At 46.6% G+C, this 26494-nt stretch overlaps 1 long non-coding RNA gene across 2 annotated transcripts in view; it reads right to left on the reverse strand.

Annotated features, from left to right (window-relative positions):
* The window catches only part of LOC108282211, a 130788-nt gene extending 106216 nt beyond the window's left edge, over window positions 1–24572 (reverse strand). Inside the window, exons 1-2 of one of the 2 annotated variants that reach the window (XR_005195376.1) lie at window positions 22859–24572; window positions 22731–22742 (exon numbers count right to left, since the gene is read on the reverse strand). This is a non-coding gene — a long non-coding RNA (uncharacterized LOC108282211). The remainder of the gene's footprint in view (window positions 1–22730; window positions 22743–22858) is intronic. The other variant, XR_005195377.1, reaches the window with a different exon arrangement.
* Window positions 24573–26494: the final 1922 nt, after the last annotated feature.

A 26494-nucleotide genomic window follows, 5' to 3' on the forward strand; every position in this document is an offset into this window, starting at 1 on the left:
AAAGTCTCGCTATATCGCCCAGGCTGGAATGCAATGACACAGTCTCGGCTGACTGCAACCTCCACCTGCAGGCTCAGGCAATTCTCCTTCCTCAGCCTCCCAAGTAGCTGGGATTACAGTCATGTGCCACCGTGCCCAGCTAAGTTTTGTATTCTTAGTAGAGACAGGGTTTCACCATGTTGCCCAGGCTGGTCTTGAACTCCATACCTCAGGTGATCCACCCGCCTCAACCTCCCAAAGTGCTGGGATTACAGGCGTGAGCCACTGCGCTCAGCCCAACAACCCAATTTTTGTTAATGAGCAAAGAATATGAATACATATTTCTCTCCAAAGAAGATAAACGAATGGCCAATAAGCAAATGAAAAGATATCTGACATCCATCGTCATCAGAGAAGTGCAATTCAAAACCATGATGAGATAAGACTTCCTACCCTCTAGGGTGGCTACAATCCAAAAGGCAGATAGTAACAAGTGTTGGCAAGGATACAGGGAAACCCAAATCCTCATACACTGCTTGTGGGGATGTAAAATGGTACAGCCACTCTGAAAACAGTCTGACAGATTCTTGAGCAGTTAAACATAATGTTACCATATGATCCAGCAATTTCACTGCAATAGAATTGAAAATTTATGTCCACATAAAACCATTCCACAGCATTATTCATAATGGCCAAAAAGTGGAAACAAGGAGCAAATGAATTGATAAAATGCGGTATATCCATGCAATGGAATATTATTCTGCAATAAAAAGGAACGCAGTACTAATGCACATTGCAACATGAGTGAACCTTGAAATTAATAAGTGAAATACGCCAGGCACCAAAGGCCACATGTTACAGGATTCCATTTATATGAGATGTCTAGGAGCTACACAGGGAGAGCCGATTAATGACTGCCAAGGGCTGAAGGGATTGCTACCAGGTAGAAGATTTCTCTGGGAGAATTTACTAAAATGCTGTAAAATTGAATTGTGGTGGTAGTTGCAGAACTATGTGAATATACAAAAACAACTGAAATGTACACTTCACATGTGTGAACTCTATGATATGAGAATCATAGTCTCGACAAAGCTGTAAGAAAAAAAAATCCAGCTCTGGCAAACCCCAGAGCCGTGTGATCTTAGAATAAAGGTTTCCCAGCTCCAAGCCTCCGTTTCCTCCTCTGCAGGGTGGGCTAATAAGGAGCCACGTCGTCTGGCATGAAAATCCAGGAGACAGCACGGCTGGGGCCCAGCACGCCGTCGGCCTCCCCTCGCACGAGGCTCCTTCCGCAGAGGGGAAGGGCGTGGGGGCTGCCCGAGTAGGGCCCTGGACGGCCAGACGGCCTGGACGGAGGGGGAGGCTCCCCGCCCACGACGTCATGTAGACGGATGGCTCCGGCCATCCGTCAGGCTGGGAGCGGGTGGCCGGGGAGGAGGCCGTGAGGGAGCCCATTACCGTACACGTGTTAACAGCGCATCCTTTGTATCGACAGCCGCGCGGGCGCGGGCCAGGGCCGCTCCCCGCATTGTCTGCGCGCCGCGGCCGCGCGGTGATGAATGGGCCGCGCGCGCCCGGCCGCCTCCGCCGCCGCCAGGGTACCGCGGGCCGACGGCGACACCTCGTGGCTATTTACAGAACTGCGGGCCACCGGGCGGGCGCAGAGGGCGCAGGTGGGCCCCCCGCGACTTACTTTTAGTGCGAAGCTCAAGATGCTCTATGCAGAAAACTTAGCACAGGGCCTGCTGCGTCCAGATCATAATTACAACCACCTTTATTCTCAAGGAAAAAAAAAAAAAAAATAGGCCAAATTAGTTTCAGAAATGGGGTGAGGGCCAGGCACGGTAGCTCTCGCCTGCAATCCAACAATTTGGGAGGCCAAGGCGGGCGATCACCCGAGGTCAGAGGTTCGAGACCAGCCTGGCCAATATGGTGAAATCTCGTGTCTACTGTAATACAAAAATTAGCTGGGTGTGGTGTCGGGTGCCTGTAATCCCAGCTACTCGGGAGACTGAGGGAGGAGAATCGCTTGAACCCGGGAGGCAGAGGTTCCGGTGAGCCGAGATTGTGTGACTGCACTCTAGCCTGAGTGACAAAGCCAGATTCCGACTTAAAAAAAAAAAAAGAAAGAAAAGAAAAAAAGCAAGGTGGGGTTTCCAAAAGCTTGGTAGCAAATAATTTTTTAGTATATCAAAGTTCTCTAGGGGATAGATTTATCCTTTTTAAAAAAATTACTCATTGTTCATCTGAAATTCACTTTTAACTGGGAATGCTGTGGTATTGTGTTTGTGTTTGCAAACCTGGCAACCTGATAACTGGATGACTTTGGACACAGCAGTTCACCTCTCTGCTTCTCTGAAATAAGAAGCAAGACTCTATCCCTACATATTTATAGCAATAACTACAGGACTGTTTGTGCAGATTACATGAGAGGATACAGGTAATGAATTTAAAGAGGACCAAGTTCACAGCCGATCAGCGTTAAAATCATAGTGCCCCTGATCACACCCTATTTACAGAGTTTAGGGAAGGAGTCCAACAGCCACTGAGTTTAATGTGACTCCAGCCCTTTGCATGTTCTGTGTCCTGGGCCTGGATGGCTCTCTAATGACTCCTGGAGGTTCTCTCTGACGCTCTCCTTCCCAAATCGTAATCCCGACACACATTTCCTTGGAGTTCTATTTCATCTCAGACCCCTGCCCCCCACCTGTCTTCTACCTGCAGGGACAGGCAGCGTCTGACTCCTCCTTACCTGGCCTGGCACATACTAGACATTCAACTAACATTTGTGGAATGGGTGCATATAGACATGGCTCAAGTCTCAGAGAGGAATGCCTTGTAGCATGTGGCAATACCAGCAGGTAAGGTCATGAGGGTGGGGGGCTCAGCCCTGTTCCCCTGCTGCAGCCCCAGCATCTAGTAAGCACCTAACCAGACTGGTTTAATGCAAATTGCTAACCTGACTGGACTCTGTGTCTGATGCACTGTGCCAAATATTTCATTTTTAGTTTTTTTTTATTTCCATAGGTTACTGGGGAACAGGTGGTGTTATGGCCACATGAGAGTTCTTTCATGGTGATCTGTGAGATTTTGGTGCACCATCACCCAAACGGTATACACTGCACCCAGTTTTTAGTCTTTTATCCATCACCTCCCTCCCGCCGTTTTCCACTGAGTCCCCAAAGTCCATTATGTCATTCTTATGCTTTTGCATCCTTATAGCTTAGCTCCCATTTATGAGCGAGAACGTACGATGTCGTGCCAAATACTTTAAATATTTTTTCAACTATCAACTTTTCACAATGACCCAGGGAAGTGGTTAGTTACTATTATTGTACCCATTGTACAGACAAGGAAGCTAAGGCACAGCAATTTGGAGCCCTTTGTCCCGGATGATGTAGATGTACGTGGAGGAATCGCACCTGAACCTCAGCGGCCAGATCCTGTGCCCACCCCAAGGCCTGAAGTCCACTCAGGGACTTCATAGTGGGACGGACCTTGACATGAACACCATTTTCGACCTCCTCCAGTGAATGACTGCAGCAAATCTCCTCTCTGAATTCTGATTCCCTCCATTCATAAAGCGGAGAGAATGATATTACCAACCACACAAGCTGGTGGTAAACAACAGAAACTGTTCATGGAAAATGCACACAGCAGGTGCTCAATAACTGAGGGTCTTCCTGGTGATCACTGAAGCCCTGGGAAAGCGACCTCTTAGCGCTACCCATTTGCAAAACAGCACTTGTGGTTGCTAATTCCTCAAAGAAACAAAAATCACTAGAGAGATTTCCATTAGGATTTTCTCCAGCAATCAATGCCCCTGGCAGGCTGCAGGGCTGGGGAGTGCCCCTAAGGCACCTGGAGTTCCAGTCCACAGATGGAGGCTGGGGGAAAGGAGGTAGGAGTAAGGCAGGGATGTCTTCAGGGCCCCAGCCAAGTCCCCTCCCCACCTCCACGCAAAGGACAGAGAAGGTGGGTTGAAATGGGGGCCACTTTGGGGGCTTGAGGCACAGTGGGGTGACATCCCATCTGAATCAGGATTCCTTCTGCCCCGATCCTGCCCCACCACCAGCCAATGTCTGTCCATTTGCTCTTCCTACCAAAAATTTCACTGGTTTCTTACCTCATTCTTTTTTTATTTTTATTTTTTTGAGACAGAGTCTGGCTCTGTCACCCAGGCTGGAGTGCAGTCGTGTGATCTCGGCTTACTGCAGTCTCTGCCTCCCGGGTTCAAGCGATTCTCCTGCCTCAGCCTCCCAAATATCTGGGACTACAGGCGTGCGCCACCACACCCAGTTAATTTTTATATTTTTAGTAGAGACGGGGTTTCGCCATGTTGGCCAGGCTGGTCTTGAACTCCTGACCTCAGGCGATCCACCCGCCTCAGCCTCCCAAAGTGCTGGAATTACAGGTGTGACTTCCGACCCACCTCGTTCATTCTTTATTCAGGCATTTATTAAATAAATTTCTATTAGGTATCCGCTGTGTGCCAGCACCATCCATTCTTGGCACTAAGGATTCGGTGATAAACAGACTTGGTTTTTGTCTTTCATGGGGCTCACAGACTAAGGTGGGGACAGGCAGGGGGTTATGGAACAGACACTAAATTTATAATAATTCAATCAGAGTGACAGGAAAGCTGAGGGGGCTGTGAGCATTCAGGAGATCAAGGAAGTCTTCCTGGAGGAGATGACATTTAGGTGGAGACAAGAGTGAGTTGGGGAGGGGGTGAGTCATCCAGGGGAGTGGGGCAGAACGTTCCAGAGAGAAGGGATTGGTAGGCAAAGGTCCTAGAGTGGGACTGAGGACCTTCAGGGGAGAAGTGAGCATGTACCAGCACAGGGAGAGATGAGGCTGCTGAGGGAAGCAGGGCCAAGGCAGTCTTGAAGGCTTTGGTGAGGATTTATGGCATTTGCAAGGGTACTAGGGAGCCACTGAGGGTTTTATGCAGGTAGAGTGGCATCATCAGATTTTCCACAGCATTAATACAAACTATTCTCCCATCAGCCCCCTCCCAGCCAGTACGGCTCCTCTCAAGCCCCCCACTCCCCTTACCCAGACTCCTCCCGAATCCCCAATGTTACGCTCTCTAACCTGCCTACATCTTCCGCTTGGATATACACATCTTGGGTTGCAGCAGTGCACAGTGAAACAAGCCCCAGGTTTGGCTCAAACAGACCCAGCTTCAAACCTGGCCTCTTTGCCCTCTGGACCACCTGGATCTGGTCCCTGACCTCTCTGAGTCCCAGTTTGCTCATCTGTAAAATGGAGATAATCAATGTCCACCTCATCAAGTTACCACAGAGATTAAACGAACAGTGTCTTGAAATGACCTGACTCTGACACCCACTGTGGTCCTTCCTCTGTTCCAGAAGTATGCCACCTCCCCCAGGCAGTCCTCCACCCCTCACTCCTCCAGCCCTCTGACCACCAGAAGCACTTCCTGCTTGACCCTGCCCCCAGGTAAGTTAGGTGTTGAGAGGTACACCCCTTCCAGCAATCAGAAACCATTTGGGGTCAGAGCCCAAAGGGTCTTTCCGGGCAGATCCTCAGAGTCTATCTGTCCAGGGACAGGACAGCTCCTCAAGGCAGGAGAGAGATGGACAGACAGACAGAAGGGTTCTGGGGAGCTAAGCAAGGTCCCAGTGAGTGTCGAGACTCCATGTGCTCGTTTTCTGGGGCAGATCAGGATCTGGAAAAGCTGAACCTCTTAGGCCAGACTGATAAACAGGCTGCCACCTTACGGCAGGGAGCACGAACCTCCGATGTGACCACATTCCCCAGATGGTGGCTGAAGGGCTCAGGCCTCAGCAAGTGATGGGTGGGCACCTCAGGCAGGAAAGGGACTGCACCCGGCCTCACCCCGGCAAAAGGGTCCCACACGTCCACCATTCCTGCTCTCAGGAAGCCTCAGATGCCCACCTTGCTATGTCTCAGCAGCCCTGGGCAGCCAGGAAGAGAGGCCGACTTTTGGGCTTGCATGACAGGATGTGGGCAGGATAAGTCCTGGGGCTCTAGGGGGGCCTGGAGCACAGAATGCAGAGGGATGGACAACATAGTGTCCCCCACGCTGGTCACCTCTCCCAGGTCTCTTCCTCAAGCACACCTCAGACTCCCCCCTGTCTCTGAGCATCGGTCTCATCTGCACAATCATGACCCATAATATTCTGAATTAATAATTCCAGTAAAGTTGACACCCTCACCCCCACCGCCAACGTCAAGAGTCTGGCAGGAACATCAGTAACGATAGCTACCAGCAGCACCCACTTAGCTCCTGGTAAGTTCCATAGAAGTTCCACAATCTTTTTGGGTAAAGAGACTGACTACAGTGAGGGAGTCACTTGCCTAAGCCCAGGTTACCAGTAAGAAAAGACCAAATGAATAATGGCCCCCAGGAAGTTAACACTCACTAGAGGCTATTATGTTACCACTATTCTTTTAACTGAAATGCTCAGCTAATGTTCATACTCGCCTTGGGGATTATCATCCCCATGTTATACAAGAGGAAATTCAGATTCAGAGAGGGAAAGTAACTTGCACAAGGTCACACAGCAAGTTAGAAGAAGGGCTGGGACTCGAGCCCAGTTCTCTGGATTTTAAGACTGCTGGCAGAATTTCTAGATGGGGTGAGAAGGAGCCACAGGATGTCCCACCCAGACCAGCCTCCATCCTACACCATGAAGACACTTTCCTTCCCTCTGCCCAGAAGCGGAGTCATTCCTCCCTTCCCTTTTAAAGGTGGATTTCTCCTCCAGCTCCTCCCTGCTCCTCCCTCCTCCCCCAGCAGCCACCCTTCTTCCCAGAGCTGCCTCCCTCCTCCTCTCTCTCCCACTCTCCAGCACAAAGAGTTGTCAAGGTAACCGCATTGCCGAGGACTCTCTCTTTGTCTGGGGCCCTGGGAGGAAATGCATAAGCCAAGTCGCTGCTCACTGACCCCAGATGACCTCCACAGGGAAGGACAGCCCTGGACCATCTCTTCAAGGCCCGCTTGCCCCACCCCACCTATTTCAGCCAACTGCACCCTGGTGGCAGCTCTGGGTTGCAACCCTCCAGCTCCCAAGGTACGAGAGGCTGAGTGAGGACCAGGAGGAAGTGTCCCAGGGAATAACTTCCTGGAGATACACTGCTAGAAACACTCAGGGAAAGGAAACAGCAAAGAAAGAGCACACTATGTGCTTGGTCCTGGGATGGACACTGTGGATGGTATAGAGAATAGCATCCACTATTGTGCCTGACACTGCAAAGCTCCTTGACTGACACTGAGCGTAGCACCTACTGAGTACTTAAGCCTTTGCTAGACACTGAAAGGGCACTGGGCACAGCCCCTACTTCGTGCTTCCCCTCCGTGCTAAGATGATGGAGAGGTGCTGGCCATGAGAAGAGTTTGAGAAGGAATCTTGGAGAGGCAGGTGTTTGAGTCAAGCCTTGAAAATCCCGGTTGAATACACAATGAATAGGGCTGAAGACACTGGATGGGGGAAAATCAATACTCTCAGAGCTAAGTACTAACTATGTACCAGGCATGTCCCTTGCCTTCAACAGCGAAGTCGAGATGTGAAATCAGACTCATCTAATTGCACGTTCCCTTCCCCGCTGCCGTGACAACTGATGATGTTGCAGGTGGCAGAGTCTCCGTCAGCCTGAGTCCGTGGGTGAGGAGGATGTGGAGCAGAGTCTTCACCAGTTTGGCTGGTGGAGACTCGGATTTTGCCCTTTGGTTTTGCCAGAGGCGTACGCCGTGTACACAGAGCACAAGCAGGAAATCAACCTTGGCTGCTCTGTGCCATTAAAATCCAAGCTAGGCTGGGCACGGTGGCTCCTGCCTGTAATCCCAGAACTTTGGGAGGCTGAGGTGGGAGGATCACCCGAGGTCAGGAGTTTGAGACCAGCCTGACCAACGTGGTGAAACCCCATCTCTACTAAAAATGTAAAAAATTAGCCAGGTGTGTTGGTGGGCTCCGGTAATCCCAGTTAGTCCTGCAGAGGCAGGAGAATCGCTTGAATGGAGGCAGAGGTTGCAGTGCACCCCAGCTTGGGCCAGAGAATGAGACATCGCCTCAAAAACAAACAAACAACAACAAGAAAAAAAAAAACAGAGCCACTAGATTCCTTAAAGAACTAAAAGTACAGCTACTATTTGATCCAGCAATCCTACTACTGGGTATCTACCAGAGGAAAAATAGTCATTATACAAAAAAGATACTTGCACACGCATGTTTATAGCAGCACAATTCACAATTGCAAAAATGTAGAACCAGCCCAAATGATCATCAATCAACGAGTGGATTTAAAAAAATGTGATACATAGATGTATATATACCGTAGAATACTACTCAGCCATAAAGAGGAATGACATTAAGACACTTACAGCAACCTGGATGGAATTGGAGACCACTGTTGTAAGTGAAGTAACTCAGGAATGGAAAAACAAACATCGTATGTTCTCATTCATAAGTGGTAGCTTAGCTATGAGGACGCACAGGCATCAAAATGACTGAATGAACTTTGGAGACCCAGGGGAAAGGGTGGGAGGGAGTGAGGGATAAAAGATCACACATTGGGTACAGTGTACACTGCTGGGGTGATGAGTACACCAAAATCTCAGAAATCACCACTAAAGAACTTACGTAACCAAACACCACCTGCTCCCCAAAAACCTGTTGAAATAAAAATAAAAATTAATAAATTAATATATAAAAACCTGAGCCACTGTAACTGTGAATTTAGGAACTATTAGTTATACTGCAGCGTATCCCAGACCACTCTGACTGTTACATCATCAGAGTGAACCAAAATCCTGCAGCTGGCCCTCATTGGCTATATCGGGCCTTGAGTCTCATCTCTGAACCAATCACTGTAGTCTGAGGGCAGACCATAGTGATTGGCTCAAAACCTTGGCTCAGTACCAGGTCTGGGCCAAGCAGTACTCTGATTGGCTCAGACCTAGTTCCCCGGCCATGCTTACCTCCAGTGATGGAGGAGGAGTCAACTCTACCCATGTTGTTGGGCTTGGCATGGCCAGAGATGGCTCAAGGAAAATAGCACACTGTTATCAGAAAGAGGAGCAGTTGCTAAAAAGGAGATAGGAACAGGTGTCCACTTTGAGGGCCCCATAGCCAAATGCTATGCAAGAGATTCCTACGCTGACTGGGAGACAAGTTTCCAGGCTGCTCCTTCTTACAAGTCTCTGAAATTTGCCTGGAAAAAGATTCTATTGATTTTTTATGGGTAATGTGGCTTCTTCCCTCAAAGAGGTCCTTTGATTGCTGGGAGGCCTGCCAGGCAAGTGGTTGGCTCTCCCCAGGAAAGATGGAGAAGACTAGGCTGGGGTAGGGAAAGCAGGGGGAGAAGGAATGGTCAGCTGCCCCTAGCTGCCCAGGGAGAGAAAGGAGGCAAACTTGCTCAGATCAATAGTTAGAAACCAGCGTGGACACCCCTTTGAGCCTTCTTTCTAAAACCCAGATATTTTCCCTTCGCTTCTCTCCTTAAAAACCTTACCATGGCTCCTTGGAAACTAAAATCAGCATTGACTGGGTATCTCCTATATGCCAGGCACCGGACAAGGTATTCCATTTACATTGTTATTCCCCCTTAAAAACTTCAAATAAGCAGTTATTAGAGTCTCAACCCATGAAAAATAAGAGCAAATGAATCCTCAGAATCACAAGTGGGAGACCCAAAGTCACAGAACTCAAAACAGAGCTCCTAGTCTTCATCTACCCATTCGACTTGCCTTAAAAAAAAAAAAAAGCTACAGAAAGTGGAAAAACAATCTGATGAATACAAAAAGAAATAAAAGAGATAATTAACCTTTACTTGCCACATGCATTCTAACTAGCCTCCCAAGGAAACACCATTAACTGTTGGACATCCACTCAGACCTTTTTCTATGGTCAAGTAATATGTTTGAGCATTTATTATGGACCAAGAATGTACCAGGGCATTAGAGGTTATTCTCAGAGAGATTGGTTCTCAAGAGTGTACAAATTGCCATGCAATTCCATCTATTTTTTTTTAAATAATCTTAACTAGCAGAGCAGATGGCTGAACAAACTAACAAGTAAACATTGATTGCTAAAACCCAATAGGTTAGGTCCCTTTCCCTTTCCAGTTCCAAGTGTCCCAACAATCCCCACTTAACCCAGAAGAAAGTCAAAGTCCTCCATCCACCCAGGGGCCCTGCGGGATCTGGTCCCTTGGTCACCTCTCCAACTTGGACCTCACCTTCACTTCCTCCAGCCATATCTCACTTTTTTCAAAAGGCCCCCAGCATGTCCTGCCTCAGAGCCTTTGCACCTGCTGATCCCTGTCCCTGAAATACTCTTCTCCCAGACGCCCCCAGGGCTCACATCCTCACCTGCTTTTAAGTCTTTGGTCAAATGTCCCTTTTTCTTAACGAAGCTGGATTCTCCCCATGCCCAACCAACACTCCACACTCCCATTTTCCCTTCTTTGTTTCCTCATAGCATCTATTACTCTCCAACATACTATGCAAGCCTTTTCTTACCACTTCCTCCACTCGCCAAAATGTAGCTTCAGTGAAATGAGGAATGTGTGCCTATTTTGTTCTCACCTGAATCTCCAAGGCCTTAGAACAATACCTGGCATACAGTGGGTGCTTAAACAATGTTTGTTGAATGACTCCATTAATTTACAGAGGCCACAGTTCAGGCAGCAACATGGCTCAGACAAGATTGAATCTTTTTTAGATGTGGACCTCTTTCTCTTTGGAGCTGGCATGCAGTACTGTGATACTTTAAAGGATCCGTGGTCAGGCACGGTGGCTCATGCCTGTAATCCCAGCACTTTGGGAGGCTGAGGCAGGTGGATCACGAGGTCAGGAGTTCGAGACCAGCCTGACCAACATGGTGAAACCCCGTCTCTACCGAAAATACAATAATTAGCCAGCCGTGGTGGTGTGCGCCTGTAATCCCAGCTACTCAGGAGGCTGAGGCAGGAGAATCGCTTGAACCCGGGAGGCGGAGGTTGCAGTGGGCCGAGATTCGCCACTGCACTCCAGCCTGGGTGACAGAGCAAGACTCTCTCAAAAAAAAAAAAAAAAGAAAAAGAGAAAGAAAAAGAAAATCAGCATTCCAGGAGGAATGCGGGGTTGTGTGGGGCAGCTGAAGGGGACTTTTTTCCAAAGTCATTTTCCGCAGATCCCCCTTCCCAGCTCAGCCCAGGGTCGAGGAGCAAGGTCCCAAATCAGAGGAACCTCAAGTCAGATATCCCCAACCCATTCCTGAGTGATTTCCTGTCTGCTGGATCTACCAGAAACAGGGGCCCTAGAAATTTAAAAGCTAAAAGCAGGGGTCTTTGGGGCCCAGCTTGTGGGGGCAGCTCAGGCCCGTGCTATGCGGCTGGCCCTGCAGGCTCCAGCCTCCAAGTATGATTTATGCCTAAGGCTGAACTTTATTTTCTACTTTTTTGGATTCTGCTCTGAATTTTTTTCTCCTTGGCCTTTTCCTGGGTCAATGCAGTCCTGATATTTGATTTACTGTTAACAGTATTGACTGCATAGGATTGAGCCAAGAAATGGAAGAAATTGCTTTTTCTCTCTTTCTATCTCCTGGTTGACAACTCAGTCTTAGCACTGGCTCTGTGAGAGCCAGGAGAGACAAAGGGAGTTGGATTTTTGTGGCTTTGCAGCTGGAAGGTGACCCTGGGAGGGAAATGAGCAAGGAATTGTCAGTGAAAGGGTCTCATGGCTGTTATTCCTTCTAAATAAGATAAAGATGTAGAGTGGTGGGGAGGGGGAGTGCTTAGGATTATAGGCTTCAAAGTCAACTAGCCTTGGGTTTAAGCTGTGTGGCTTTGGGCAAGTCACTTAACCTCTCTGAGACTCAGTTTCCCCATTCTTAAGACAGAGGTAACCATCTCCTCCTCGAAGGTGGACTTACAGTGATCATGCATAAGAAACACTTTAAATCAAACCTGGGTGATTCCAGGAGCACAATTTATTGCACCTATTACTGTTACCACCATCATCACCATGATCATCATCATCCTCACTCTATTATTGTGTCATCTCTGTTCTGTCCAAATAAAGAAACAAGCACTCATTCAATTCCCTGGAAAGGATCTGAGAAGCCTAGAGACTTTTTCAGTCATTATTTATTGTGGTAAAATATACCAAACATAAAATGTATTGTTTCAACCATCTTTGAGTACACAGATCAGGAGCATTAAGTTCATGATTTTGCCACCATCACCAACATCCATCTCCAGAATTTTTTCAACTTGCCAAACAAGAACCTCTGTACACATCAAACACGAACCACCCGTTTCTTCCTTCTCCCAGCCCTGGCAACCACTATTCTACTGTCTGCCTCTATGAACTTGACTGCTCTGGGCACATCCTATGAATGGAGTTGTTCGGTATTTGTCCTTTTGTAACTGGCTGATTTCACATAGCATCATGCCATCAAGGTTTGTTTATGCTGCAGTGCGCATCAGAATTTCATTCCTTTTTATGTCTGAGTAATATTCTACTGTATGAATATGCCACAATTTGTTTATCCATTTATTTATAGATGGACAATTGAGTGTCCGTCACCTTTTTGCTGTTGTGAATAATGCTGCTACAGCTCTGGATACCAACACTCCCTCTTCTCCAAAATGAAGATTAAGCTACAACTATTCCCTGGTGCTCTCAGCAAATACTCAGAGTTTCTTCTCTTGACTGTACATGAAGTCAAGCCCAGGAAATATCATGATCAGAAACAGACACTTCCCTGCACTCCTGGTGCTCACAGTTGCACTGGGGAACAAACCAACCCACACCCAAAAGGAGATGTAGCTGCCAACTGTAACTAAAGCACTATGGAGGGGAAAAAAGAGAGGTCTTTGAAAGAGAAGAAAGGCAAAGTCCTGCTGCATCTGGACAGGAGGGATGCTCTCAGAAGGAGCCTCTGGGGTAGGAAGAACCTCCCAGGAATTTATCCCACTGTTCAGATGGCCTTTCCTCTTCTAGTTCCGTAGCATTAAATTCGTTATTGTGATTTGACTGATTGATAGAACGGGTGATGGGTCAATTGATTCCAGTTCTACCACCAACGTTAGGCATAAACTCAGGCAGTTTCCTTTGGCCTCAGTTTCCTCCCCCATAAAATGAAGACAAGATGCTTTCTCTGACTGCATCTGGAGAGGCTGGGAATCAGGTACGGGCTGAGTGAATTGTGACGCATCTCAATGGAAGTGACAGACACCCATGTACGCTTAGTGGGGAAAGGAGAGATTCATTGGTTCTCAACATTCATTTGGATATAGAATAGTTCAAACATTCAAAGGGAACGTTTTCATGTTTCTCCCTTTCTCTGTTCTTCCCTCAACCCATCACAGTGGCCTTAACTCTCTCCTACTCCAGACATACCTTCTCTAAAGTGTCTGGTACCCTTCCTACAAACCTCAGTGGAAAAAGAGCTTGTGTGCCAGGTTCACATACCCATCTCACGGATGGGGCTCTCATTGGCTCTGCTGGGGTCATGTGCTTGCCTCTCAGACCAATCACTGTCACCAGAGGGATTGGATGCTGTGATTGGTCAGCCCTGGGCCATGCAGCTCACCACTTTCTGCAGCCAGGGTGGGCAGGGTCTATTTCCAGGAGAAGGGCAACGGGAACGCTCTCTGGGCAGATGAAAGCCAACAGTCCACGCCAGGAGGTGAATGTGTGTTGGAAAGATTAAAGTGACAGCGGGAAGGATGAGAATGATTAGTCTCAGAACAAAGAGACACGGCTGCCTGCAGCTTACACACAGACCTACGCGTTTAACAGTCTTTTCACAGTGCATGGCTAATCCTGCTGCTCCACGCTGGAAACCAGAAAAGACCTTCCTGCTCCGGTGCTGCGCACACCTCTGAGCTCAGTCTGTACCCTCTTATCATCTCTCAATGCACCTTTCTCTTTCAAGATTGTGTCTCTCTCCTTCCTTCCTCAAGGTCTTTTTTTCCTTCTCTTTTTTTTTTTTTTTTTTTTTTTTTTTTTTGCAGAGGGGGTCTCACTCTGTCACCCAGGCTGGAGTGCAGTGGCACAATCCGATCTCAGCTCACTGCAATCTCCGCCTCCGGGGTTCAAGTGATTCTCGTGCCTCAGTCTCCCAAGTAGCTGGGATTACAAGCGACTGCCACAACGCCTGGCTAATGTTTGTGTTTTTAGTAGAGACAGGGCTTCACCATGTTGACCAGGCGGGTCTCAAACTCCAGACCTCAAATGATCCACCCCCGCCTCAGCCTCTCAAAGTGCTGGGATTACAGGCGTGAGCCACCACCCCCAGCCCCTCAAAGTCTTTTCACAAGTGTTTCTTCTCCTAGAATGTTCTTCCCCCTACTCTTTCATCCCAATCAATCTTCTGGTCTGTTTTCCCCCCATACACCACAGAAACGATGCCCACTTGTTTTTATGTCTCTTGCCCACCAGGGTTCAGCAGGGCACATGGCACAAAGTAGACGGTCAACAAATCGTCCTGAGGTGAGTAAATACATGAGGACTTATTATTCCAACAGTTTTTAAAAAGTCATAACTTTCGGGTCTTCGGCACACAAATTCCATCATTCTTTCATTCCTTCAATATTGCATCATGGGCTGGGAGGTACAACAGTGAACAAGAAAGCATTCTTGCCTTCAAGGAGATGCGGGTTGGGTAGTGGGCAGAGTCCCCAGAGCTGTCACAGAGCCATCATGGGGAGCTGGGAAGGCAGAAAACAAGACTTGGGAAAACGACAAACACTCCGCAGAGAGGGTGAATCCGAGACGAAAACTGATAGAGTAATAGAAAGTAGGTGGATGACAGCAGGCCAGTTGTCACGGGGAGGCAGAACTAGAGTGGAGAGTGGGTAATTCTAGGTGGGACGAACACTAAGTAGAAAGAGCACTGCGTGTAGTTGGGGGTGGGGAGAGAGGGAGAATAGGGGAAGAAAGGGAGAGGGAGCATTTGCTGTGGGAGAGTCCGTGTGAAGATTCAGAGGCTAAGTTTGGAGGGCACGAGATACACGAGGCAAACCTGGAATCGCCTTTGAAGCCATCATTGGGAGGCTGGACTCATTCCTACTTAAGTACATTAAGCAGGGGTATGACACGGCCACATTGTGTATTCATCTGGCCCGTCACCTTGGGGACTCGGGCTACGAATTAATATCAGTTTAAGAGCTTTGATTTAGACAAATGAATGACTCTATAGCAGAAGCAGCTGGGCAAGTCTGACAATCCTCCATCTTTTGAAGTCAATATCTTCATCACTGACTTTTGGGATCCTTACACCAGACTCCCAGGAGCACCGACTCCTGGAAATAAAGAAACACTGCTGCATAGACCCAGGAAAGTGGGGGCAAAAGTGCTTCAGTCTTGCAAAGAACTATGGAAAGCAAAGCTGGGTGTGGTGGCAAGAGCCTGAAGCCCCAGCTACTTGGGAGGCTGAAGAAGGAAGACTGCTTGAGTCCAGGAGTTCAAGTCCAGCCTGGGCAATGGTCTCAACAGCAAGACCCTAGTCTCAAAAAGAAAACTACATAAAATAAACATAAGGCCTATGGAAACCAGAAAAACATAAGATGGAGCCCTTTCGTCACAGCTTTGCAGAGGACTGGAACCACAGAATTATAAACCAGTAACATCACTCTGTCAGTGCACGGGGACTCGGTGGGCTTAAACAACCCAAGTCCTTATGAAATGACATAGGAATCGTCTCTGGGAGGTGGCCCTGCTCTCCCTAAACCTTCTTTATATGGGGGCTCATCTCTTTCCCTTCGGTGGCTGTCTCTGTGGATGCGTCTCCCCCATACCTCAAGACTGCTGTACCCTACGGCAGTTACCAGCACCCCATTGGCACCAGTGTATATCTGGACCACAGTCTTGCCTGCCAGGAGCATAAACATTTTCTTAGCTAGTATTGGTCCTTAAGGATAAATGCTGGGTTTTTTTTTTTTTTTCCTCCCCTCCCAGGGTGCCAGAGTTCAACTCAATTTTCTCAGATTAAATAAAATTTCAAAGTGTCAGTCCCTGGCAAACGACAAGTTGGAGGATGGTTGATTTTTCTAACCCGATCGTCAGTCCAATTACAATTTTTAATCTATATGTAGATAATGGTGAACAAAAGCCCCATAGAAATGTCAAGAGTGAGGAGGTTATTAGCTTAGTTTTAATTACTGCCGATCATTCTTAGCGACTGGAGGGACCCGGCAAATTAGGGAGAGGAGGCATTCCTCCCGGAGAGTTCAGCGGGGCCCCTGGGCTGCTGTCCCAGCAGAAGCTGTCCCCGCAAGGCAACATGCCCTGGTCCAGAGAATGCACATTCCTCCCCGCCAGCCCTGCCATGACTTCCTGTGGAGAAAGGCTGGTGGACTTGGGCACAATCAATCTGGCACCAGCTGATGAGATGTGATCTCAGCCCTTCCTCCTTCAGCGTCCCTCCAGGCCACCGCCTCTCCCTGGCTCCCTCACCGCCAGGGTCTCAAACATACCTCGTGCTGCTTCTTTTGTCTGGATAAAAGCAGCACATGCTCATCATGTGAAAGAAATTGGAAACAGAAAAAGGTGAAATGTGGAGGGAAGAAGAAAACCTAGTCTCACTACCTACAACTGCTAATATTTTGGGGTGGTTCCAGTCTTGTGTGTGTGTCTTACATATATACACATACACATATATTATACAGATATGTATATAAAATATACAGTAAGTACATATTCAATATTAAATATGAATATATTAAAATATTTACATATACATATTTTATTCATATATTTATATATAAATACATAAATTTTTGTAATATAAATATATAGAAATAATTTATAACTAATAGAAATAAACACATATGTATATTATTTTGACATTTTATTATAATATATAAATATAACATTTAATAAATTATTAGGTATAACTGTAATTACGTATATAATATATACGTAATTTATACATAACAGACAAATTGGAATTATCTACACTACACGTGAATCTTTACAGCCCACTTTTTACCTAACACCATATCAAAAACATTTTCTTGTGCCACAAATATTACTTGCAAACATCACATTAGCAGCTACAGAATCTTGTGTAGCCTGGATACACAGTAAGTTTCACTAATCCACCTCATTTTTGCACATACAAAGCCAGTTCACATTTTAAAAGAGATGTGACAAATTTTTAGCTTTTATATTTCACACTGTTTTTTTTTTCACATAAAGTGGTTTTCTATGTTATTATAAACTTGGTAACTACCATTGCAATGAATTATCTCACCTCTACCAGTGTTTTTGAGGATTCGTGTCAAGCACTGTTCTAAATGGTTAAGATGTAAAAATTAAAATTCTTCAAGGATTACAATCTTCGAGGGTTTCTGACCTTATAAAATACAGCTTTCATTAAACTGAAAATGTGTGTTTAAACTAGCCATTCTAATGTTATTGGGCTTTTGGGCAGTTTAATATTTCTCCAATTTGAATGTAACCCTGCCATGGACATTCTGTATGTAAAGTATTATCTCTCTTCTGAATTATTTCTTTTTCTTCTTATAAATTCCTTCAAATGCATTGAATGGATCTAAGAATATTAATATTTTTAATAAGAAATCTGGTTTTCCCTAAATGGAGTTTTGGGGGGTAAAACTGGTCTTGAATCCTCTCAACAAAAGTCACACAAAAATAGACCCTTCAGGGGCTCTATCAAGAGATTCCCTGGAAACACACTGCTACTTTTGATACTTCAAAGTTTGTCAGAAATAGGTAATGAAGGAATGACAATATCTCATGCATAAATGAGCTGTGCAATTTTTTAAACTTCACATTTATTATTTAATTTGTGAAAAAAAACTGGAAACTATAAAATAGTCCTTCCCAAAGTTTAGTATAAGCATTAACTCGTAGTTGGCAAAGTGATTTTGGGTAATACAGACGTGAACCTGTTTTGAATTTTTTAGCATATATATTTATGTTTTTGTGTGTTAGAGAAAAATACGAGTTAACATGTCAAACCCACACTTCCATAAGATTAGAGGTTAGAAATGGACTAAGGAAGAATAAGAAGTGGGTTAAAACTCAGTTTAAAGCAAGACATTAAGCAGAGATGCATACAAGCCATCCATGAATGCAGCAATCACGGAGAGTTTTAAAGGCAACAGGAGATACCGTGCATATCAGTGCGACACAGAGGCTGGTGATGAGATTGTTGCCTGCCTTAGCTGATGGAATACCAAAATGAAGACAGGCAGGGGGATGGTTTGAGACCAGACTGGGCAACACAGCAAGACCCTGTCTCAAGAAGAAGAAAAAAGAAAGAAGGAAGAAGAAGAAGAGGAGGAGGAGGAGGAAGATTTAAGATGGCAGGGAACTTGCAATGTATTAAGTATCCATGTAGTGCCAAACTCCAATGGCCAAACTTTACATTTTCCTTCACTCAAGAGATTAAAAATGAACTCTCCAGCCTTTCTGGCTGCACATTAAAATTACCTGAGGAGCTTTTTCGAAGCGTGATGGCTGGGCCCCTCCCTTAGAGGTTGTGCACCTATAGGTCTGGGTGAAGCCTGGGCATCAGCGTTTTTAGGGCTCCCTCACTGGTTCACATGTGCAGCCAAGGCTGAGGAGTTCTGGTCGAGGTCACCTTCTTTCTGAACACTCTGGATGTTGTCCTGTCCACAAAATGGGGATTCAAGTCCACACCCACACTGGTCTCCTCTGCATCGGCATTCTAAAACCTTGCCCAGCCCTCTGCTGGCAGGATAATGAGGCTAATGATCAATCAACCCCTAATGAGGATTGATTTGTTTATTAAGCAGCAATTACATGCCAGGTGCTTCCGCCTCCCCAAGCCCAGGGGACTCAAGGGCAAGCAGGAGACGACCTGGGGAAGAGGGGGCAGCCAAGAGAGGGCAGAGAGCCTGCTGTACCTTAGGGGGTCTTCCGGATGGGTTTGGGGTCGAAGCACAGGGGCCTGCTGGAAACGCAGCAGCAGCTCATGTAAATACCCAGCCTTTAATGAGGCAGGGCACACTCGAGCCTGGATCGGATGTACGTGGGAGGGAGTCCCACCCGAGCATGGCCAAAGAGCTTCCGGGCAGAGAATGTGCTACAGGAAAAGTGGGATGGAGGGAAAAGGCAGCCTGTGGGGAGAAGAAAGCCAAACCAGAAGCAAAGGCCATTAGGGGAGGGACTCACACACAGCTCAGCAGACCATCTGGGTCCCTCCTGAGACTCTAGGGTATGGAAAGCCCCCACCTCCCAGGACAATGAGAACACAAGTGAGAGAAACTGGCCTGCATAGTCCTCAAGAAGGAGGGATAAGGTTTAGGAGAGGATTTCCCACTCAGTCTTCTGCTGAGACTCCCTGCAATACATCCCCAAAATTATATCCCAATGGGAAGCAAAGTTCTGCTCATCAATGAGTGGACAATCATCAGATCCTCCTGCTCCTGGGTTCAGCGACAGACCAAGCTGAAGGACGCAGCAGAGAGGTGGGAACAGATACTTTGTCAAGCAACATGTTCTCTGTCTCCAAAATCAGAGCCTATTTTTCATCTTGAAAAATTCAGGGCTTGGCATCTTGGAAGCACACAGTAAATACTTCTAAGCATGAAAGATATGAATGGGATGAGTAGGTATGACCTTGATTGTGGTAGAATGGAAGGGATGAAGTGGGAAGGATGGACTGTATGGAATAAACTGCAATGGAGTGAATTCAAGTGGAATGAAATAGTACAGAAAGCATAATACACTGGGATAAGATGGAATGGGAATGATGGAATAAAGTGGAGTGAACTGGAATGGAATGGACTAGAGTGAAGCAGAAGGGGATGGAGTGGGGTGGGGTGGGGTGGAATGGGATAGCGCAGGATGGACAGAATACAGGAGATGGGATGGTGGGGTGGGTGAGAAGGCATGGGATAGGATGAAATGAGATGGGGTGGGATGGCAAGGGTTGAGGTGGGAAGGGAAGGGATGGAGTGGAAAGAGAAGGAATGGGAAACGATGGAAAGATCTGGAATGGGATGGGGCGAATGTGAGGGAAAGGAAGAGTAAAGAAAGGAAGAGAAGGGCAGTGAAGATGACAGTAGGGGTGGGACAGGATGGGATGGAGTGGAATGGAGAAACATGGGATGGGACGGGATGGGATGGGATGGGATGGAGTGGGAGGGGATGGAGTGGGATGGAGTGGAGTGGAGTGGGAGGGGAGGGGAGGGGATGGGATGGGATGGGATGGAGTGGAATGGAGAAACGGGACGGGACGGGATGGGACAGGACTGGACGGGGTGGGGTAGACAGATTCCTTCGCAAGCCCTAACTGCTGACCTTCACCATTAGAAAAAAGAAAGAACATTGCTATGAAGATTCCGGCTTGGGTGGGGACAGATGTGGAAAGACAGCATCCTTTGGTTGGTTGCAACGATGTCTCTCCCTTCTTTTTTACATGGTGGCTCCCCAGACCCAACCCTCAAATGATGTGAGCTTGGAGTCACGCACATGATGAGAGCTATGGCTCAGTCTTTCCTCCCACCTTGAACCTGGTACTCCAAGCATGCTGTGCTCACCGGAGAAATGGATGGATTTGCGGATGGATCATCTAATTAATTAGTTAATAGGTCAGACTCTATCACCTTCCACTCCCACCTGTGAGCCAGCCCAGACAATCCAGAATTCTATAGCTCCAGCACCATGCCCCAGAGAAAAACAAAAAACAACCTCCTGGACCTTGAACCATCAGCCACTTTTCAAAGAAAGTCAAGATTCTGTCAACATTTTTTTCTTCCCTCCCAAAATTAAAATGTGCCTCCAGTATAGCTTGTTATCAAAAATAGAAGCATTTTATCTATCTTTATTGCAGAACAGAGATTACATGGAGACATTCAATTTGGAGTCAATTTAAATTTCAATTGTCTGTGAAATCTAAATCAATAGGGTATAGTTCAATGACGCTTTAATAAAACAGGACATAACAGAGAAATCATTAGGAATTACATATGATAAGAGATTGGAGCAGAGCCTTCGTAATGGTGGAAGGAACATTAGAAAATTACCCCCAAGCATTCGCAAGTAAACCAACTACCTCCTTCCCCCATGAGACGCCCGAGAAAGCTTAATTGTGCTACCAGGACTGGAAATCCATCTCTGTCAGCCCAGTGATTGGGGGGCAATTTACAGTGAGTGACAAAGGCGGGGGTTTTGTCTCGCCCGGAATGTGCCAATCATGTTTCTCCATCACAATGCCTGGAAGAATGTTACACCCTCTCCAATTCCCAACTTTTTCCTCCTCGCTCCCCACCTAGCCTCCTTTGCCCCGAGACTTCACCCTGCAAGGGACCCCTAGGAGGGTCCACTCCAGGTTAGGATGCACAGAGGCAGGGAAAAGGGGAAGCAGCTGAGCAAGGTGGATAAATGCCCAGGCTTTGCAGAAAGACAATCTGAGAATGAATCTCAACCCCTCTCCTGTGTCTTAGGCAACTTGCTTTACCTCCCTGAGCCTTCCCTGAGTTTCTGCCATTGAAAAAACAGAGAATCCAACATCCACCTCATAGGCAAGTGCTTCTTTATCCAATAAATATTTTGAGGGCCTTCTGTGTAGCAAGCAGCAGAGTAAGGAGGAGGGCAAGGCAGATGAGGCACTTCCATTAAGTGCAAAATTCAAGGGGAGGGTACCAAAAAATTCAGTGCTCAAAATAAATAATATTTAATGCACTATTTTTTAAAATCACAATTAATTCAAAAAACCCAAAATGAACAAAATCTCAAATTTTCACATAAAGACGGGATCAGTAACTGCACCAAGCCATACTGGACCCCAAGGCCAAGGGGAAAATCATCAATAAGTTGATTCCATCCAATACGGTTTGGATTTGTGTCCCCATCCAACTCTCATCTGGAACTGAAATCCACAATGTTGGAAGAGGGGCCTGGTGGGAGGCAATTGGATCATGGGAGCAGATTTCCCCTTTGCTGTTCTCATGATAGTGAGTTCTCACGAGATCTGTTTGTTTAACAGTGTGTGGTACCTCCCCCTTCACTCTCTTCCTCCTTCTCTGGTCATGCTTGCTTCCCTTTCGCCTTCTGACATGACTGTAAGTTTCCTGAGGCCCCCCAGCCATGCCTCCTGTAAAGCCTGCAGAACTGTGAGTCAATTAAACCTCTTTTCTTTATAAATTGCCCAGTCTCAGGTAGTTCTTTATAGCAATGCGAGAACAAACTAATATGCCCTCTTTATTTAACATTTTGATATTTCTGAATTTTGTGCATTAATTTTGATTTCTGAAAATATTACATCAAAACATCATTTATCTTGATTATTGATTTTTTTTTTTTTTTTTTTTTTGATTTTTTTTTTTTTTTTTTTTTTTTTTTTTTTTTTTGAGACGGAGTCTTGCTCTGTCGCCAGGCTGGAGTGCAGTGATGCGATCTTGGCTCACTGCAACCTCCGCCTCCTAGGTTCAAGCGATTCTTCTGCCTCAGCCTCCTGAGTAGCTGGGACCAAAGGCACGTGCCACTACGCCCGGCTAATTTTTGTATTTTTAGTAGAGATGGAGTTTCACCATGTTGGCCAGGATGTTCTCGATCTCTTAACCTCGTGATTCGCCCACCTCAGCCTCCCAAAGTGCCACCACACCCGGCCAATTAATGATTATTTTATCAGTGCTTCTGTTGCCCCTTAAATTTTGCACCCCGGAACAGTGCCTCACTTGGTTCATTCCCTAGTCTTGGGCCTGCAAAGCAGTGTGCTAAGTATGCTAAGGCCTGGGGAAGCTAAGGAAGCTTAACAGACACACAAATTAATTACCCTTCCGGAGCTCTTGGTTTAGCAAACAAGACAGATAAAAACAAGTAAACAAACAGATAAACAGAAAAATGAGACATTACAGTAAGTCTAACGGTAGAAGCATGCCACTGAGAAGGGTGATAACTTACTCAGACGAAATGGTCAGCAACAAGCAATACCTTCTCTACATCTCCAAGCTTCGAGGCCCCTGTTATTCTCCCTAACAGATTTCTAGTGTGCATTAAAGGGCTAACTGAGCAGACTTAGGATGTTCAAACCCATGCGTGCTCCAAAGAAAGAACCTGATTGACTCCTGGGAGATTAACCCTAAGCTCTTGCAGTATTCTCCCTAACTCAGTCTTTTTATAGCTGGGTACTTGGGCTAAACCAGGCCAGACAGTCTAGGTAACCATGTAATTATGGTGGGAGACTTTAATCACATTGACTTCTGCAGGGGCTGGTGACTAAGTAAGGTCAGTCATGTGGTAACTCCACAGCTATGTGACCGACTTCCAATTAAAACCCTGAACACCAAGGCTCAGGTGAGTTTCCACAGGTAGCAACACTCTATACATGTTGTCACACAACATTGGTGGGAGAATTAGGCATGTTTGTAGGATTCCACTGGGAGAGGACAACTGGAAGCCTATTCTGGACCCTGCCCTATGTACCTTTTATTTTGCAGTTTTTAATCTGAATCCTTCTGTTGTAATAAACCATAATCATGAGGATAACAGGTCTTCTGAGTTCTTGGGGTCCTTCTAGCAAAGGATTTGAAATCATTCATGGAACCTGTCAGTGATCTTGAGGACCCACAGTGTAGTGGCTCTGATCTCTCACAGTTCATGACTGTGTGTGTATTAGTCTGTTCTCATCCTGCTAATAAAGACTTACCCAAGACTGGGTAGTTTATAAAGAGATTTAATTGACTCTCAGTTCTGCAGGGCTGGGAAGGCCTCAGGAAACTTACAATCATGGTGGAGGAGGAAATAAACATGTCCTTCTTTAAGGAGGGGCAGGACAGAGAAGTGCCAAGCCAAAGAGGGAAAAGCCCCTTATAAAACCATCAGATCTAATGAGAACTCACTCACTATCATGAGAACAGCATGAGGGTGAATGCCCCCATGATTAAATCACCTTCCACCAGCTCTCTCCCACGACACATGGGGATTATGGGAACTACAATCCAAGATGAGATTTGAGTGGGGATAGAGCCAAACCATATCAGTGTGTGTGTGTGTGTGTGTGTGGTCATGTGACCATAGATTAGACTTACAATATCCAACACACAGCTGCCACTGGCCAAATGTGGATGCTTAAGTTGAAATTAATATAAATGAGATAAAGTTAATTTAAATGAGATAATGTGCCTCAGTTGCATTATCAGTTACCAGGCACATTTCAATCACAGAAGTCACAAGTGGTTTGTTGGTACCACATGGAATGATTCTATCACCCAGAAAGTTAAATTGGACAACATTAGATTAGATGGCGAGGCTTCAAGGGCACAGGGACTCCTTGCAACTCATCCATATCTGTGTCTCCAAGGTCTCACACGCAGTAGACACTCAATAACTATTAGTGAAAACAAACAAAACTATATTAAAAGACCAGATGGTGGAAAGAGCTGTTTCCCATCCTGCTTCTAATGCTGTGTGCCCTAGAGCAAGCTACTTGGCCTCTCTGGGCTTCAGTTCTCCCAGCTGCAAAGACCTGTGTGCACTCTAGGGGTTTAAAGGTCCCTTCTGGCCGTGCACGGTGGTTCATACCTGCAATTCCAATACTCTGGGAGGCCAAAGCAGGCACATCACCTGAGGTCAAAAGTTCAAGACCGGCCTGGCAGACATGGTGAAACCCTGTCTCTATAAAAACACAAAAATTACCTGGACATGGTGGTGCTTGCCTGCCTGTAGACCCAGCTACTCAGGAGGCTGAGGCAGGAGAATGGCTTGAACCCGGGAGGCAGAAGTTGCCATGAGCTAAGCTGATGCCTCTGTGCTCCCGCCTGGGAGACAGAGCAAGACTCTGTCTCAAAAAAAATAAATTATAAAATAAAAATAAAGGTCCCTTTGGGTCCTGATATTCAAGGCCAGGATGATGACAGGAGACCTGGTGGTCTGGTAACCCTCTCCTTGCACCGTGTGCCAAGTATAGCCTGAGACAGAACGGGCCAGCAGTCAAGGGAGCTGCAAGCCCCATGATGGAATAGATTTGTTTGCCTCTTTGTTTATGGCTATGTCCACCTCGAGTTCTAGCCCACTGCCTGGCACATAATAGGTGCTCAGTAAACATCTGTGGGATGAGTGATTGACCCTAAGCACTGAACTTGCAGGGCCCAGAGCTTGGCTCAGGGAGCATGTCCTTTGCCACATGTGACACAACTCTGTGGCACCAGCCCCTGGCAGGATTAGAGCCCTTCACTAATAAGCCCATGGAATCAGCTTGGACCCCACTTGGTGACATTCTGCTGTATTGCTGCCTCATGCTCCAGTCCCAAAGTGACCTTCAAAACCCACCTCCATCCCTGCATTGCTGAAAATCCTTCAGTGGCTCTGTGCTCTTCCCAGACAAAACAAAGCCACTTTTCTGTTGCATGTGACAAGGGAGGAGCCATCTTCATTTCTTTTTTTTTTTTTAACCCGAAAACCTAAAACACAATAAAATATATGTATCTTCATTTCTTTTCCATTTGAGAGCTCATGTTTTGCAGTGGGGAATTTGTAGCCAAAGCTGGTCTGGCCAGGCCCCTAACACAGTGAGGGACATACCTGGCCTGCGTCCCACACTCACTGCTGTGATGTGAATGTTTTGTCTTCTCCAAAATCATGACGAAACTTAATCCCGAGTGCAGCAGTTTTGGGAGGTGGGGCTCTATCCTCATGAATAGATTAATGTCATTATAAAAAGGGTTTACAAGAGTGGATTTACTCTCTTCTCCTCTTGTGCCATGTGAGGACACAGATTTCACCCCTCCCTTGCCCTTCCACCTTCTGCCATGTGAAGATGCAGTAAGAAAGGCCACGCCAGGTACCAGCATCTTGATCTTGGACTTTCCAGCCTCCAGAACTGTAAAAGGATACATTTCTGTTCTTTACAAATTGCTCAGTTTCGGGTATTCTATTATAGCAACAGAAAATGAACTAAGACACTCAATCTCAAGTTCTTCCTTTTGTTCTCCCATCTGGGCCTCCAAATCCTCGAGCCCATGCCCAGCAAGTGCCCAAGCCATCCCTCCTTGAGCATTGTCTCCCTTGGTATGCATCATGTACCTTGATATAGTTTGGATATTTGTCCCGTGAAAACCTCATGTTGAAATGTAATCCCCAATGGTGGAGGTGGGGCTGGTGGAAGGTGTTTTTGGGTCATGGGGGTGGAAGCCTCGTGAATGGCTTGGTGCCCTCCCCATGGTCATGAGTTACCACAAATTCTGGTTGTTTTAAAAGAGCCTGGCACCTCCTTCCAACTCTCTCTTGCTCCATCTTGTGACATGCCTGCTCCCCTTTCTCCCTCTGCCATGACTGGAAGCTTCCTGAGGCCCTCCCCAGGGGCAGATGCTGGTGCCAGTCCTCCTGTATAGCCTGCAGAACTGTAAGCCAAAATAAACCTCTTTTATTTATAAATTACCCGGCCTTGGGTATTCCTTTATAGCAATGCAAAATGCACTAACACACACACCTCTCCTACTATTAACAGGTCATCCAAAGGGCTTCTCCTCTAGGAGACAGGGCACAAGTCCACGTACTCAGCAGTCTCCTTGAGGCTGTTGGCTCATCCCTCACCCTTCG

Source organism: Cebus imitator, unplaced genomic scaffold (genome assembly GCF_001604975.1).
Source record: "Cebus imitator isolate Cc_AM_T3 unplaced genomic scaffold, Cebus_imitator-1.0 Scaffold237, whole genome shotgun sequence".
Lineage (NCBI taxonomy): Eukaryota > Metazoa > Chordata > Mammalia > Primates > Cebidae > Cebus > Cebus imitator.